The sequence below is a fragment of the Ochotona princeps genome, chromosome 8 (assembly GCF_030435755.1).
Source record: "Ochotona princeps isolate mOchPri1 chromosome 8, mOchPri1.hap1, whole genome shotgun sequence".
NCBI classification, from domain to species: Eukaryota; Metazoa; Chordata; class Mammalia; order Lagomorpha; family Ochotonidae; genus Ochotona; species Ochotona princeps.
The window spans coordinates 67,328,686-67,344,367 of NC_080839.1; positions in this window are offsets into that span (position 1 = coordinate 67,328,686).

The following is a 15,682-nucleotide window of genomic DNA, read 5'->3' on the forward strand; positions in this document are numbered from 1 at the left end:
CAACAGGATGATTGCTTCAAATGCAGACATTGAGTAACAGGGCTGCAGAGTAGCATGGTTTATTATCCAAAGTGGTGATTACAGATGATCAGGTAATATTCCTATAAATGCATTGGCTTCTTTCAGGAAAATGAGGGAAAGAAAAATGGGGAACCTTTGAAACTTCTGCTTATGCCCATAAGGAACAGACTTGAGAGCCTTAGAAATTTATTTTCGTCATTGCATTTTGTTGTTTTAAAGTTTGACACTTAATAAGATTGGATTGTAAGCAAATGCAAGGTGGACAAAGTTTCTGAGCATTTGTCTTCTCACTTCTTGACCTGTCCCAGATGGTCTCGTTCAGACCAGCCTTCGGAAATGTTTGTAGTCTTTGGCCTATCAATAAGCCCCAGTACGAAGATGCTGTCACTGGGCCTAACCTGAGCCCTTGGCTACTTTAAAGCTCAGCTTGAAAATAGAATGTGGCCAATCATTTGCTTGTCTGCATCCTCCTCTTTTCTTCATTCTTCCTTCCCTTCAATTCTCCCTCTTTTAACTAAGCCATGTTTTTCTTTCCTGTGTGTGTCTATTATTTTTTATTAATTACATTGCATTATGTGACAGTGTTATAGGTACTGAGATTCCCCCCACCCCCTCCAAACCCTTCCCCCATGGTGGATTCCTCCACCTTGTTGCATTACCACAGTTCAAATTCAGTTGAGATTCTTTCATTGCAAGCATATACCAAGCATAGAGTCTAGCATCTTATTGTCCAGATAAGTTCAACGGCTTGTTGGGGAGACCTTCTCTGGTCTGAAGGTAGAGCCGGCAGAGTATCATCCCAGTCAATTAAAAGCCCCAACATAACATCAGCAACAATTTATAACATTATGGAGTTAATTGACGTAGTATTGAGTAACCAATATGTTACAAAAAATGCAAGTTCTTAACCACATCCTGTGACTACTTCATTGACATTTCAATTTTAGTTTATATACAGTCAGGTTCTATTCCTCTTAAAATGGCTATAGATTACTATTCAGCTGTCTCGTGTCTATTTTCATTATAATATTTAGCATTTTATAGCGTTGAAGCATAATTTTGCTTAACCTGGCTTTTCGGGTAGTCTAGACTGGCTTATAACTCTAACAAGACATATGTCAACAGTTTAGGTGTAGAACAGTTTTAGGAGGGGATATGCAGACAAATCCTCAATACCCTAGTGAGGAGTAACTAATCTTTGTGTTCCACCTAGTAAGTTATAAGGGAATCTACGCTGACCATTTCTTGTCTGATTCTAAGCTTTCCTTGTTGTTCTCTATCTATTCTAGATTTTTTGTTTGGTTATTTGTTTGTTTTGAGGGGTTTCCGGAGCGATCCTGATGGTCATTGCAAGAGAGGGTGGGGCCCCAAGTTGGAACCAAGCGAGGACCAGAGAGAGAGCTCCCCTCCCTAGTTCTGAAGGAAGTTTACTGTTCATCTGTTTCTGCGGACTGCTCAGGGCTCCTGGCTGTTGTTCTGATGCCCTTGGATCCTGTGAGGAAGGATTTGGACTTCTTCCATCCCATGTGGTAGATCCAAGTGGGAGTGGATGACCTCAGAGTTCTTGGCCTCCGAAGGCACTCCAATTCCCTGTGGTCTCCTTAAGCCATGTTTTTCTTAAAGTTTAAGTAACCTCCACAGACCTGAAACACTTGTTTCAGATTTAGGTTCCTCACAGGTTGGGCACACTTAACATATAGAGATATTAATTCATAACTGAACATTGTTAAGTCATTCACATAACAGAAAGACCTTTTTACTTGCAAAGGAAAGTGCAGAAGATTCCTTGTGGTAAGTTTCTCAAAAGATATAAAATGTTGAGTTCCCTTTCGATAATTTCCATGTTTCTTTGTAGGAAGACATCTGTTGCGTGAAATAAGACATACCTGCATATTCAACTTCAAATGTCAGCTTAGTAAACACTTAGGAATCACTGATGGAAAAGAAAATATATTCTAGGTTTTGCATTCTGGTCTTTCATTCTTGTTATCAGAGGAATTGGAAATAAAATGCCTTTGCTGCAATATGGCTTTACAAGTTATCTTCCCGTGGTTTTCACATGCAGGACACCATGCCAGGTTTCAGTTCATGAGTAACTGATTCAACATGACTGGTTTTCATCTCCTTTGTACATTATCATAAAACCGTTATTCAGATGCCCTGAACAAAGGTTTCTAATCTTCAACAAAAGACATACACTTAACTGCCATTTTTGACATTTTAAGGAATTAATCAAGATGTTGTAAGTGCTGAAAGATGCATAGATAGAATGATTTTTTAAAGTTTCTCATTTAGTCAGGGAAGTAAATTGCTGACTGCTCACTTCTAACTTCTAAGAAAATTTGCAAACTGTACAGTTAGTACGTGCCTTAAAGTCTAAAGACTTATCTCAGAATATGAAATGGTTGCAAAAAAATGAAAAGTAATTACTTCATGCAGATAACTCCATGGGATTATCCTAGGTGGTTGATCTAGAGTTATGCTAAAACAGGAGAAATGGGCTCTGTTAGAGAAATTGTAAAATGAGTTTAAAAAGGAATAATAAGAAAGGCTATTTTAGAGTTTAAAAATAATGAGTTTGATCTGAACAACGTTTTACATGTTACAAAAATTCTTGAGGGATAGAACGAGTCAACTCAAATGTGCAAATGATTGAATAGTCTTGGGTGAAAAAAAGAGGAATCAGATTTTCCTTTGGGTATAAGTTCTACAGCATCCATTAAGCTTCATGACAATATTTCATTTTGCTTGTCCTCTGTGCCTTCAGGAGTGCTGCTTACGGATGCCAGAAATGAAAGTGTTGTTCTCTGATTCTTCATGGCTAACCCTGATGCTGCTTTTGGTTGTCTGTGTGAAAGTCTGGCAACAGGAATGTGACACCTGCCATCTGCAGCCGTGGTCACTTTTGGGTTTACGTCATGGGTCCCACAATAACCTTATTACGCTCTCAACACCTTCGTCACTTAAGGTGCGTCTAACGTCGTTTTTAGTGAATGCCATTGTTGGAAATATCTCTGTTGATGGCAGCAAGGAGCGCACTTTTCTGCACAGCGGTGTGATTGATATCATGCACAGTGCAGGGTATCAGACATGTGTGAAAATGTGTTCTTCGAGCCACTGAAGTACGTTAAAAATTAGTTAAATGAAACTCTCTTTCCCTCTCCTCTCTTACACTTAATTGAACGGGGTTTATTTCAAGGTTCAGTGAGCTCCTGGCTTCTGTCTGCGCTGACTGGGATGGCGCTAGCTGCCATCTCGCCAAGGCAGCAGAACCGAAGTCAAGCAGCACTTCCGTGGCGGGAGAGGCCAGGCTTTGTGGTTGAAAAGTAAAATAATTGGACTTAGCCCAATGCCTCACTTCATCTACCACCGAGCTGATGGTGTGAAGGGGAACTTGGCTCATGCTGCTGAGTTCGCAGGGACAGTTACTCAACCAGAACTGCTCTGTGTGTGGAGTGCTGTGCAAGTGACACACGATGAAGGGGGTGCTCAGCTGCTGTTTGCACCTTCCAGCCTGCTGCTTTTGTTTTGTGATGCATACAGTTTCATTTTTAAAAAAAAATTCATCATTTATTATTTGAAAGTGAGAGAAAGAGAATTGATCTTCGGCTTGTTCCCTCCCCAGATTGCCTCAATAGCCAAGGCTGAGCCAGGTCAGTATCAGGAGCTCAGTGCACAATCCACTGTCCTGTGCTGATGGCGGGAGCTCAGCTACCTGAGCTGTGTTCTGCCCCTAACAGAAACTTAAATGAAAATGGAGTAGCTGGGACTCGAACCAGCCCCTGGATATGCTAGATGGGTGTCCCACGTGGTAACTGTCCTGCCAAAAATCAGCCCCTAAGCCATACTTCAAAAGTTAGGCCCTGGGTGAGCATTTGGGGCTCACATGTTTCCTAGTGGTGGTGCCAAAATCAGTTTGTGATGACGGAATTTTCCTGGTTGTTACAATGTTGCTTCCTTTACTAGAATTATTGACCTGAGAACTACAGTTCTTCTTTGATCCATTCTTGGTTTAGATCTGCTTCGAAAAGGTGATTTCTTATTCTTGAAAGTTAATTTAGTTTACTTCCTTGTTAATCAATTTGAGCTCAGAGTTTTCTAAGGTAAGACGCCAATCTCACACTTTGGGAATGGCTCTGTTCTAGAAAACATAAATAAACACCTGGGCCCATTCCACAAGTTCTCCTAGAGGAATTTTGTGTTTTACTTCAAATGCCATTTCGTGTGGCAGCTTTTCACAAAGCTCTCCTTCAAGCTTTTGTTTTTCTTCCTCTGGAGGTGATAAAATTATTAGTGAAATGATCTGACAGCATATACACATCACATTAAACTCTAAAAGTAAAAATAAAACCTTAAAACTAGTCAAAACAGACAAAACATGTTTGTAACATTATATACAATGTAACATTATATGCAATGTGTATGTTTGCTTTTTATAACTTTTAAACAATTAAGAGGTGATTACAGGGAAAGTAATGTTTGGTTTCAGCTTACCGTTTGGAAATACTGCGTAGAGATTGGGTAGATGATAGGCTGGTGGTGTTGGAGGAAGAAAACCGTATGGTGATTCAGGAAAGAGAAGCAGGCAGATCTGGAAATTCAGAACACTCCCCAAAGGCATCTCTTCCAATGACTGAAACACCTCCCACTAGACCTACCCCACAGACACTGGTTAGAGCAAGCTTCTACCCTTTTCCCATCAACGGTTAAGCAGATGTTCACACTCCTTAATTATGTTAAGTTCTGGAGCAACAAGTCCTATTCCAACCATTGTGAGGGAACCTGCATAATGCTTGGAAAATTACATTTAAGAGATAAGTTTATATTGATATAAAAGTTGGAATTCATGCTGTTTTATCATAATAGTTTTTTTTTTCATGAGAACTGTGCAGACTCGTTGTTATGTCAGTATTGAAGAAGCCTCATCAACAAATGGTATCAGAAATCGTTGTATAATGACAACTGAGCGTGACATTTGCAAACGTATAAAACTGACAAGCTGTTATTAGTTGGAAAAGGCCAAGGGCACTGATATACAAGTCATGGAAAGGCAACATCTCTATTAGAAAAATTAAGTGGAGACTCGGGAAAGATCATTTACAAAGTGGAACATCTATACAACGATTGACACATCGAGGACACGCTTGTTTTGTGGTAACCAGAGAAATGCAGATGAAAATGAAGGACCAGTGCTTTGTATACTCTCAGATGGTTCAAATGAAAAACCTCCCAACAACATTCAACATCTAAGAGAGCGGTGCTTTCACTTCGTATTGATAAGAGTTGAGAACTTAATTATTGACAAATAGTAAAATGTGCAATGTACATACCCAAAGATAATTTTTTCATTCCTAAGGATATGCATGTATGTGTATTGATTATATACATGTAAATTAATATGGGTATCGTCTAGCAACAGCAATGGATTTTTTAAAAAAAAAGATTTATTTATTTATTTTTATTGGAACGTGAGTATATATATATAGAGAGAGGAGAGACAGAAAGGAAGATCTTCTGTCCGCTGATTCACTCCCCAAGTGGCCTTTATGACTGGAGCTGAGCCAATCCAAAGCCAGGAGCCAGGAGCCTCCTCCGGGTCTCCCATGTGGATGCAGGGTCCCAAGGCTTTGGGCTGTTCTCGACTGCTTTCCCAGGCCACAAGCAGGGAGCTGGATGAGGAGCAGGGCTGCTGGAATTAGAACCAGTGCCCATATGGGATCCTGGTATATGCAAAGTGAGGACTTAAGCTGCTAGGCTACCACACCGGACCCATAGAAATGGATTTTTCAAAAGTGAAAAGCAGCATATTGATTATAGCACAACTCCATTTAGATTAACTGAAAAACACACATTACTACATGTATTTTTTAAATACACTTACTTTAAAATTATTTATTTGAATGATAAAGAGATCCCACATCTGGTTCACCCCTTACACATTACACCACTCAGGGAAGGGCTAGACTGCATCAAGTTGGACCATGAATCTCCAGCCAGGTCTCCTGCACAGGTGGCAGAATAAAGGCGTTACTGACTGGGTCCCCAGGGTGCATGAGCAGGAAGCCGGCATCACAAACAGGAAATGGGTACTCAGCAGTGGGTACTCAGACATGCTCCCTCCTGTCCTTATTTTTATATATTACTACATTGAAAAATGGCAGCATGATTCTCCAGCATATTAATCATCTTATTAATAATTTCCTCAGAGTAGTTTCAGTTTTTTTTAAAGATTTATTTACTTTTCTTTGGAAAGGCAGATATACAGAGAGGAGAGACAGAGAGGAAGATCTTCCATCCGATGGTTCATTCCCCAAGTGACCGCAATGGCTGGAGCTGAGCCAATCTGAAGCCAGGAGCCAGGAGCTTCCTCCGGGTCTCCCATGTGGATGAGGGTCCCAAGGCTTTGGGCTGTTCTCAACTGCTTTCCCAGGCCACAAGCAGGGAGCTGGATGGGAAGCAGGATCACCGGGATTAGAATTGGTGACCATATGGGATCCTGGCGTGTGCAAGGTGAAGACTTTAACCACTACACCAACATGCCAGGCCCAGAGTAGTTTCAATGTTAAGAAAGAGAAGGTTTGCTCTTTTTAAGGAAATATGTGTATGTAAATATGCATGTGAAAGATGGATACAGAAGGCCTTATTGATACACCTAAGGGTTGTTGGGAGGGTACGAGTTCTAAATAGCACACGAAAGGTAAAGGTTACATATGCAGTAACCCTGCTTGGACCCATAACTGCGCTACTGACTAAAGCATATGAATATTTCAATTCTATGTAAATAAGTTTCAGAAAGACATGCAGACAATAAAGTTTATTCTGTGTATATGGCTGTGTGTTAATATGGTGCATACACTTGTACGGTGCATACATTTTTTGCATTTCATTGGTTTCAAGTCACTCTCATGCCTGTGTTTATTTTCTGAAATGTCTCTGAGTTTCCTCTTCCCTTCCCACCTGTGAAGCTGGGACTCCGACCTTTCACTCCATATCTGGAAAGCATGGCCTCCACCCCACGAGCTTGTAACGCTGATTCAAATCTTGTCTGCCTTTGAATGTCCACGCAGATGATACTTCCCTCCCAGTGTTATCTCGTTGCTGCAGTTGGAAGCCCGTTTTTGACCTGTATATTTTCCATTTCTGATTCCATCTGCTTAGCCTTTGTCACCCATCTGTAGCACCACAACAGGCACCTTTGCCTTTCTTATCATCACCTTAATTCTCTTTGCTGTGTCAGCTCTCACTGTGCTTTTCTGTAATTCAGGATTACATTGCTCTGTGGACCACAGGCCCATTCTCTGCTTCAAAGAGCATCTCTCTTTCTGTCCTGATGCAAATGTGAGTTCTTTGCAGCATCCGTTGCACAGCCCCACCACCGTTTCCATCCTTTCCGCAAACACGTTCTGTCTTGCCTTGTAAATTATTAGAGGGATCTTCCAGCCAGTGCAGATCGGCACAAATGGGGTGGAGGAAGGTACTCGAAGGGGAATGAAAGCATAACTTCGCTGCGGTAGAGGACATAAATGTTGATTAATACACTTGGCATCCAGTGAAGGGGAGAGCCTTCCAGTGTTCCCAAATGGAATTAGTGAAAGATGGTGAATACTCTCAAAGCTCCAAAGTGGGTATCGAGAGATGCCTTCCCTCAATAGTTACATTCTCATTTATGTTCATGCAAATGTAATTTTTGACCTGCCACCAGTAGACATGGATGCTGTGTATTAAGTTTTAAACATCACTAATTTATTGGATTAAAAAATATCTTATTACCATAATATTTTTATTTGGTTCTTCATGAAGATAAATCCTTCCCTTTCAGAGTTTTTATTGAAATGTTGTGTTGTGGTGCGTGCATGGTACAGTGGTTTAGAATGTTGCTTGTGATGCTCCCAGCCCTGTCAGGGTGCTGAGGTCTGAGTCCTGGCTTAACGGCCAGTTCGATTCCTGCTGATGCACACCCTGGAATGCAGTGGGTGATGTGTCAGGTCCTGGGGACCATGTTGCTGATGTGAGAGATGGAGTAGGTTATGGACCCCTGAGTTCAGCCTGGCTCACCGTGGCTGTTGTTGGCTTTTGGCAAGTGAATTGGCCAATGGAAGATCTTTCTTTGTCTTACTGCCTTTCAATATAAATATTAAAGTTTTCAGAATTATCCTTTTGTATTCGTTGCTCTTTTATGTATAAGATACTTTATCATTTCCTTTTTAGAATTGATCTTTTATCACATCTAGATTATGCATATATGAATTTAATAGAAAGATTTAAATTTTAAAAAATTCTGTAATGTCACAGTTATGTTATCCTGCACTGATTGGGCATATCTGAGTTATTGTCTAGCAACTTACCTCACATTGGCTGGTCACTTATCTGTGGAGAATACATTTTTGCTTACAAGCAAAACACTCATTTTTGTGCCTACTTAAAAATAATGAAAAATATAATCAAATCTGAAGATATTTTAAAACTGATTTTTATTTTTCAAAATAGCATTCTATTTCTGACTTGTTATTTCATATGAAATAAGTAATTGAAGAAATATCCTGCCTATTGATTTTTTTTACCTTGGCAGCAAACTTTAATATATTTCAAGAGTGCAGAAAGTAAGTAAGTGAAGACCACAGTGATGGTGTTTTTAAGCAAATAATTTTTAGCTAGGTTCAAACGTTAAGTGCTTAATGTTGATTAACAGAATTGAGTTTTCTGCAAAAGGATATTTAATACTTGCATTTCTCTAATAATACAACAAATATAATTTCTCAAACTTTGTTGTGCTTATAAAATATGGAATGACTAATGTATTTCATTTCTACATTCTTCATGTCTATTTATCTGTTGATATTTATGCCAGTAAGTAGATGCCTGAAAACAATACTGATTCAGTTTAATGAAGCATTAAAAATTATGAGGTTTTTGAAAGCTTCATGGAAGATGTGCACTAGAGAAAATCAAGCATGGATATAAAATTTACTTGCCCCCAAATGTATCTTTTAATTCCACTTTTCTATAAGCTTTTGGATATACTGTCAATGTACAAAGATGGAAGGAACTACCTTGAGAAGCAAGCCACCTGTGGCCGAATGCATTGATTCTCGCTGATTACAGATCTCATTCAAAGAATGATCATGAATGACTAATGCATAATGGAAGACGTAGCCCAGGACTGGCAATAGATAAATGCCATGTTCCCATTCATTAAAAGACGGAGGATATAATAGAAAATCGGAGACAATAGAATAGGAAACTGTCAAATAGGTAAGCTTTATGCCAGCTCACTGATATTCTTTTAAACTGCAAAACATGATTGTGAAACACTTAGATTAGAAAAAGTATTATCTCTATAAAGTAAAATTGGCTAAGTAGTTATTACCAAATCAGAGTATTTATGTTTTTTACTAATGCTACGACTGATAGTGCAAGAAAATGCCACAGATAGCACACGTTTTAATATCCTGTGGATAGAACAGTTTCTTGGGGAGACCATTTCTGGTCCGAAGTTAGAGCTGGTAGAATATCATCACAGTCAATTAAGAGTCCCAATATAACATCAACAGCAATTTGCAATAATATGGAATTGACATGGTTTTGAGTTCAACCCATCTGGACAATAAGTAGCTGGACTCTATGCTTGGTATATGTTTGCAAGGAAAGAATCTTGATTGAGTTTGAACTGTAATACTGCATCAAGGTGGAGGAATCCACCAGGGGGGAGGGGAGGGGAGGGGAGGGGTGGGGGGATTCCCAGAGCCTATGAAACTGTCACGTAATGCAAAATAATTAATAAAAAAAATATCCTGTGGATAGAGTAGAAATACACTGAATGATTATGAAGAAAATAAAATGAAATATTAGCTGATAGAAGGTATGTTTGAAAAGGACTTATAAAAGTATGAATTGGAGAGATTGGTAAAGGCCACTAGGAAACCATCCAATACATTTTCTATTTCAGCATTTTTATCAGGAATTTGAATTGCAATGGTAACTTAATAGTTAAAAAACTTTAAATTATCGAATAATAATGTATCTGTTGTCAGGTATTTTGAAACCTAATTACTTTATTTAAGGTTTTATTTTTTAATGGAAAGGCAGATTTGCAGAAAGATACGGAGAGAAAGATCTTCTTTCTACTGGTTCACTCTCCAAGTGGCCACAACGGCTGAAGCTGAGCCGATCCGAAACAGGAGCCAGGAGCTTCCTCTGGGTTTCCCAGGCAGGTGTAGGGTACCCCAAGGCTTTGGGCCAACCTCTACTGCTTTCCCAGGCCACAAGCAGAGAGCTGGAAGGGAAGTGGAACAGCTGGGACACAAAACCTTATGGGTTTCCACCACATACAAAGGGAAGGATTGGCCAATTGAGCCGTTGTGATGGGCCCTGATTTTCTACTTATTGAGAAGATTTTGGACTGGAGAGAATCAAGTAAAAAGTTAAATGCATTAAATGTACAAATTTAAATTTAGATAAAATTGCTCACATTCATGAGAAAGGAGGCATGACATGTCGATTTTGTGTCACCGTGTAACGTAAACCCCAAACTAGCAGTTTCAAACAAATGTTTATTTTCTCTTATGGTTTCTAAGGGTAGAAATCCAGTAGATTGTTGGATGACTGAAGTTAGGGTCCTTCATGAGATTTTATTGAACATCTGGGCTGGAGATTTTTCCTTGGGAGATGTGAATGTTGGGAGGTTGGGAAGGGATTTTCATTTCTCACTATCTGGATGTCTTCCTCAAAAAGATGACATGTCTCCATGAATTAGCTGCCTCTTCCAGGGTGTCGTGAAAAAGCCTGGCTGACAGCAAGAAGTGTCTTTTGTACCTTAACCTTACAAGTGTCCTGCCGCTGTCATTTACATCATAACTCTTACAGTCACCTAGAAAAATCCTGACGCAATGTGATTTAATGTGCAAGGGCTTCAAGCATTTCTAGCAAACAATTTTGGGAGTTTTTTGGGTTCATTTATTGCACATGTTATTGATGTGATTTAGCCCAAAAGGTATGTGTTATGAGGTGGAAGGAACACATAGCCTCACATAATTGTCCATTGAGAACCAGTTAAAATCACAGGTGTAATATTTAAAAAATAAATGTAGAGCTCTGCAATTGCTATATGCATGAACATATATGCATATGAAATAAGGGAATTTTAAAATGCTAAATATGAAATGCTAAATGCCAGGAAGGACCTGATATTCTTGGCCCAAATGAACTAAACCTGTATGTGAGATTCAAAGACCATAATCAAAGCCCTGTGATGTGGGAAGGGGAGTATATTTTCCTCATGCATTTACAGTGTGTGAGAATATGCTTCAAAATGAGTAACATTTTGGAAAGACAAAAATTGTCTAAATAAGGGAATATCTGTAGTACCAAAGGCTGTTTTAAAATGGAGGCCTATTGAGTTTCTTATGACTGCTTCCACTCATGGAAAAAAAATAGAAATAGCACTTAGTAACATATCAGTAAGTAGGTCTGAGAGTAATTTGAAGCACTGAATGAATTATTCATTCCCTTAGTCATTGTTTCAGAAGAGAGTAAATGAGCACCCACTACATGCGGAGAGCTGTTTTTTCAAGACTAAGATTGAGCAAGTGGTGAGTGAGCCTGTTCTTGCCAGTTTTCCATTTGATTGTAGGCGGTGCTCTGTAAGTGAGGCAAGTGAGTTTCTTTTCTGAGATAAAGTGAGCTAAGGTGACCAATTGAATTGGGGCATTTGTGTATAACCTAGATGCTACAGTGGCCAGGGAAGCAGTCATCAAGCCAAACATTAGGCTGGCACAGGGACATAGCCTTTGTGGGGTTGTGGGGAGAGATTCAGGGGGAGGGAAACCTAGGTTGCCAGGTCCTTGGAAGCAGTGAGGCCAGTGGGTTAAGTCTGCAGAAGGTGGCCACTTGACTGTCTTGAGAGATGGGGAGGGTCAGGCAGAAGAGATGACATGAGGTTGAAAAGTGAGGGCATGGATTCCACATGGGTATATGCAAGGCAGTGTATGTTTCAGTTGACTTAAGGATATGGTTTGGTTTCCATTTTATGAAATGATTTTGTTCTCCTTGTGAATAAAAACCCTGACCAAGGGGCAACAATTTGGAATAAGTAGGAGAAAGAAAATGGCTATGGCTGTGGTTAGGATGAGAATAGAAGCTGTCAAAATGTTTTCTCAAACATCTTTTTAACCACTCTTTGGTTCCTGAAATAAAGAGGCAGGAGATTGAATCTGTTCCTCTAAAGAGCACCATGACTACTGAGGCATTAAGCATGAACAGCTGGGATGAAACCCTAATGGTTGCTGGTGAGGTGGAGGTAATGTTGAATGAGAGGATGCCAACCAGAATGCATTGGTTTGCATGCTGCATGGAGAATCTCTGAGGTTCTTCCCGAGTGTGGAACTTGTTGAGCCTACTGAAACTCCCAAAAGGCTTTCTTCCCATTGATTCTACTCTTGACAGCTTCAGGTTATAGGACCAACCTATATTCACATGATCCTAAAGAATGGGGAATTTGGATGGATTCTTGGAGGATTTGGAAGCATTGATTTCTTTATCCCTCATCTGTGTGCCAGGACAAATTGGTACTGAAGCTGTCTGAGGCCACTTTCTTCCTGCAGAGAGAGGTACGAGACAGAGGGATTCTGTAGGAGTCCCTGCAGACCCACATTCCTGAATTTTACTGGTCTGATCCATTTATCTGCTTGGAGTTCATCTTTTCTTATCTGATAAATCAGTAAAAATCCCTAAGATTCCAATGTGTGTTCTGCTCACATCGAGAAATCTTGAGATGAGATGATAAAATTGTCATACCCATAGACAAAATTTTAAGCCTGTTTGAAATCTGGAAAAAGAATGAGTGGCTTGAGGCACTGTTTTTATTGCACCATCAGTTAAAATGACAAGGTGTTCCAGCAAGGTATCATATTTGGCCACATGCAACAAGAAGATGACCTCCCAATTTGGTGAGGTTTTATTTTGTTTTCCAGTCCACTCTGACAAGTGTGGAATCGCTTCTGTTCAGACTATGTAAGTAATAGGGCCTAACTTTTCCATGAAGTGTTACTGATATCAACAGATTGCTGTGTAATTCTTACTCCAAATTGAGTTTTGCTTAAGAATCTGAGGAAAGATTCACCAAGTGGTACTTTTTTTATTCTAGTTGTAAAGTATGTGAACAGTATTCTTTCCTCAGGTATATTCTGTGTACCCTAGAAGCTTTTTAAGTTTTCGCACTTTGTTCTTATTAATAAAATTAAGTTTATTTCTATTATGTTAATGTGACCCTTACTGCAGAGCTTCTGAGTATATTCAAAATAACTACTATTGAGACACCTTGAATAAGCAAATATGATGTGCAGCATTTCCCAAGCTGTTTTAGAAATAGGAATTTTCTCATTTTTTCCCCTCGATGAACATGAAATTGGAATGTCTCATAGATTAGTTGGGGAATTCTGTGATATATTCTCCTGCCTGACTCCTTGTTGGTCTTTGCCAATGTCAGCCTTAGAATTTTCCCACAATGCTGAAGGCTCAAGCCTGCCTTAGAGAAGCTGCCTCCTTCTGCCCTAATCAGTTTCTCACCTCTCCTTTTCCCAAGTCCAAGTCCAAATATATGGACAAGTTTCTGGTGTCTACCTGTACTTTTCTTCGTGTCTGGTTAATCACACCTGGCTTTGCTTTCCCCGTTGAGAGCTTCTTGGTACATACTTGCTAAGTGATAGACAAAAGGCAATTTTCTTGGAGGGCTTGTTGAAGCTTAAATGAACAACTTATGTCCCATAATTGTTCATATGTACTTAAGACACTGAATGTAACTACAGGAATGGGATTTCTGGGGGACCTGAGTGTCCCACTTGAGGCACAGAAAAGAGAGGTTAGATTCAAAGGAGAGAGACTTCGTAGTCAGGGAATGACTATTGGAAGAAACCTTGAACCATAATATCCTTGTTCAGAAAAAAGACTAAGCAGAATCAGGCTTTAAAAGCCAGATAAGAAAGTAGGACTAACGCAAAATTGTCCCAATTCATCTTTGGTAGGACAGAATGGAAGTTGTGCTAAAACCTTGTCACTAACCATGTTGTTTTCTCATTCCCTGGGCCCAACATGTGGGTGGAAAATGTCAATGTGTGCCGTGAGGGTACCTCTGTAGAACTGACCATGCTTTGCCATAGGTTATTACAGAGAAAAACTAAGTATTTAAATCGGCAGTTTATAAAACTGGGTCTGAACTGTTGGACCCATACAACCTCCCTGGAATTATTCCTTTTGCTAGGCTGAACTGGAAGCTTTCATGTATTTTCTCAACTTTGTTTTTCTCTTTAAATTCTACCGAAAGCTTTCAAATTACAGTCATCCTTCAGTATCCACGGGGGAGATTGGTTCAAGGACCCCTGTGGATAGCAAAATCTGCAGATACTCAATTCCCTCAATTCTCTTAATATAAAATGGTGTAGTATTTGCATACCTATTCACATCATCCCATATGCTTTGATCATCTCTGTAATTTTAATTCCTAATACAATGAAACTGCTATATAAACAGTTTATTTTAGAGAATAATGGCAAAGAAAAGTCTGTATGTGCTCAAAGCAGAGATTCTGCCCCCCTCCCAAAATAGTTTGGATCTGTAATTGGTTGGTTATGAAGACACAGAAAGCTAATGGTATACCTGATTTATAGTGGAGCCAACATTATATGAAGAAAATATCCTATTATAAACATTGATTTTTCATGGTTCTTTATCTTTCCTTCCTTAAAGTATGTAAGAAAAGAGTAGGGAATGGGCCCGGCGGCGTGGCCTAGCGGCTAAAGTCCTCGCCTTGAAAGCCCCGGGATCCCATATGGGCGCCGGTTCTAATCCCGGCAGCTCCACTTCCCATCCAGCTCCCTGCTTGTGGCCTGGGAAAGCAGTTGAGGACGGCCCAATACATTGGGACACTGCACCCGCGTGGGAGACCCGGAAGAGGTTCCAGGTTCCCGGCTTCGGATCGGCGCGCATCGGCCCGTTGCGGCTCACTTGGGGAGTGAATCATCGGACGGAAGATCTTCCTCTCTGTCTCTCCTCTGTATATATCTGGCTGTAATAAAATGAATAAATCTTTAAAAAAAAAAAAAGAGTAGGGAATATGTTTTCCAAAGGTGCCTATTTATCAAATATAACTAAGAAATTGTAGAGAGGATGTCTTCTTGAAGCTGTGCTTGGGGATGCGCAGAGAAGCCATGGACTACACAGAAATGGGTTAGTTGCCCATCTTTGGGAAGACCTGCCTGAGTTGTTTTTTTTCTACTGACTGAGAACTTGGCTGGTAAACGGTTCCCTACACTGATAGAAAGCTCTCCCCAAATGATAAGGTAGCTCACTGTGTAGAAATTGTGTAAACAAGTTGTTTATGGTCAACACCTGCTTTGCTTCTGGGCACCTGGAATCTTGATACATGTTAGATGGAAGTTGCCTATGTGAACAGTCCCTAGGAAGAAGGCTTGATGCTGAGTTTTGAGAGCCTAACTCTGATAGGTAACACTTCTCAGAAGTTGACACAACTCATTGCCTGGGAAGGTGAATTCCTGTGTGATACCACTGGCAGAAGACATCGAAGCTAGCACCACTCTGTTTCCTCTGAGTTTCACCACAAGTGTATTTCTCTTTTTCTGTGTTTGCTTTGTTCCTACTCAGTGCAGTG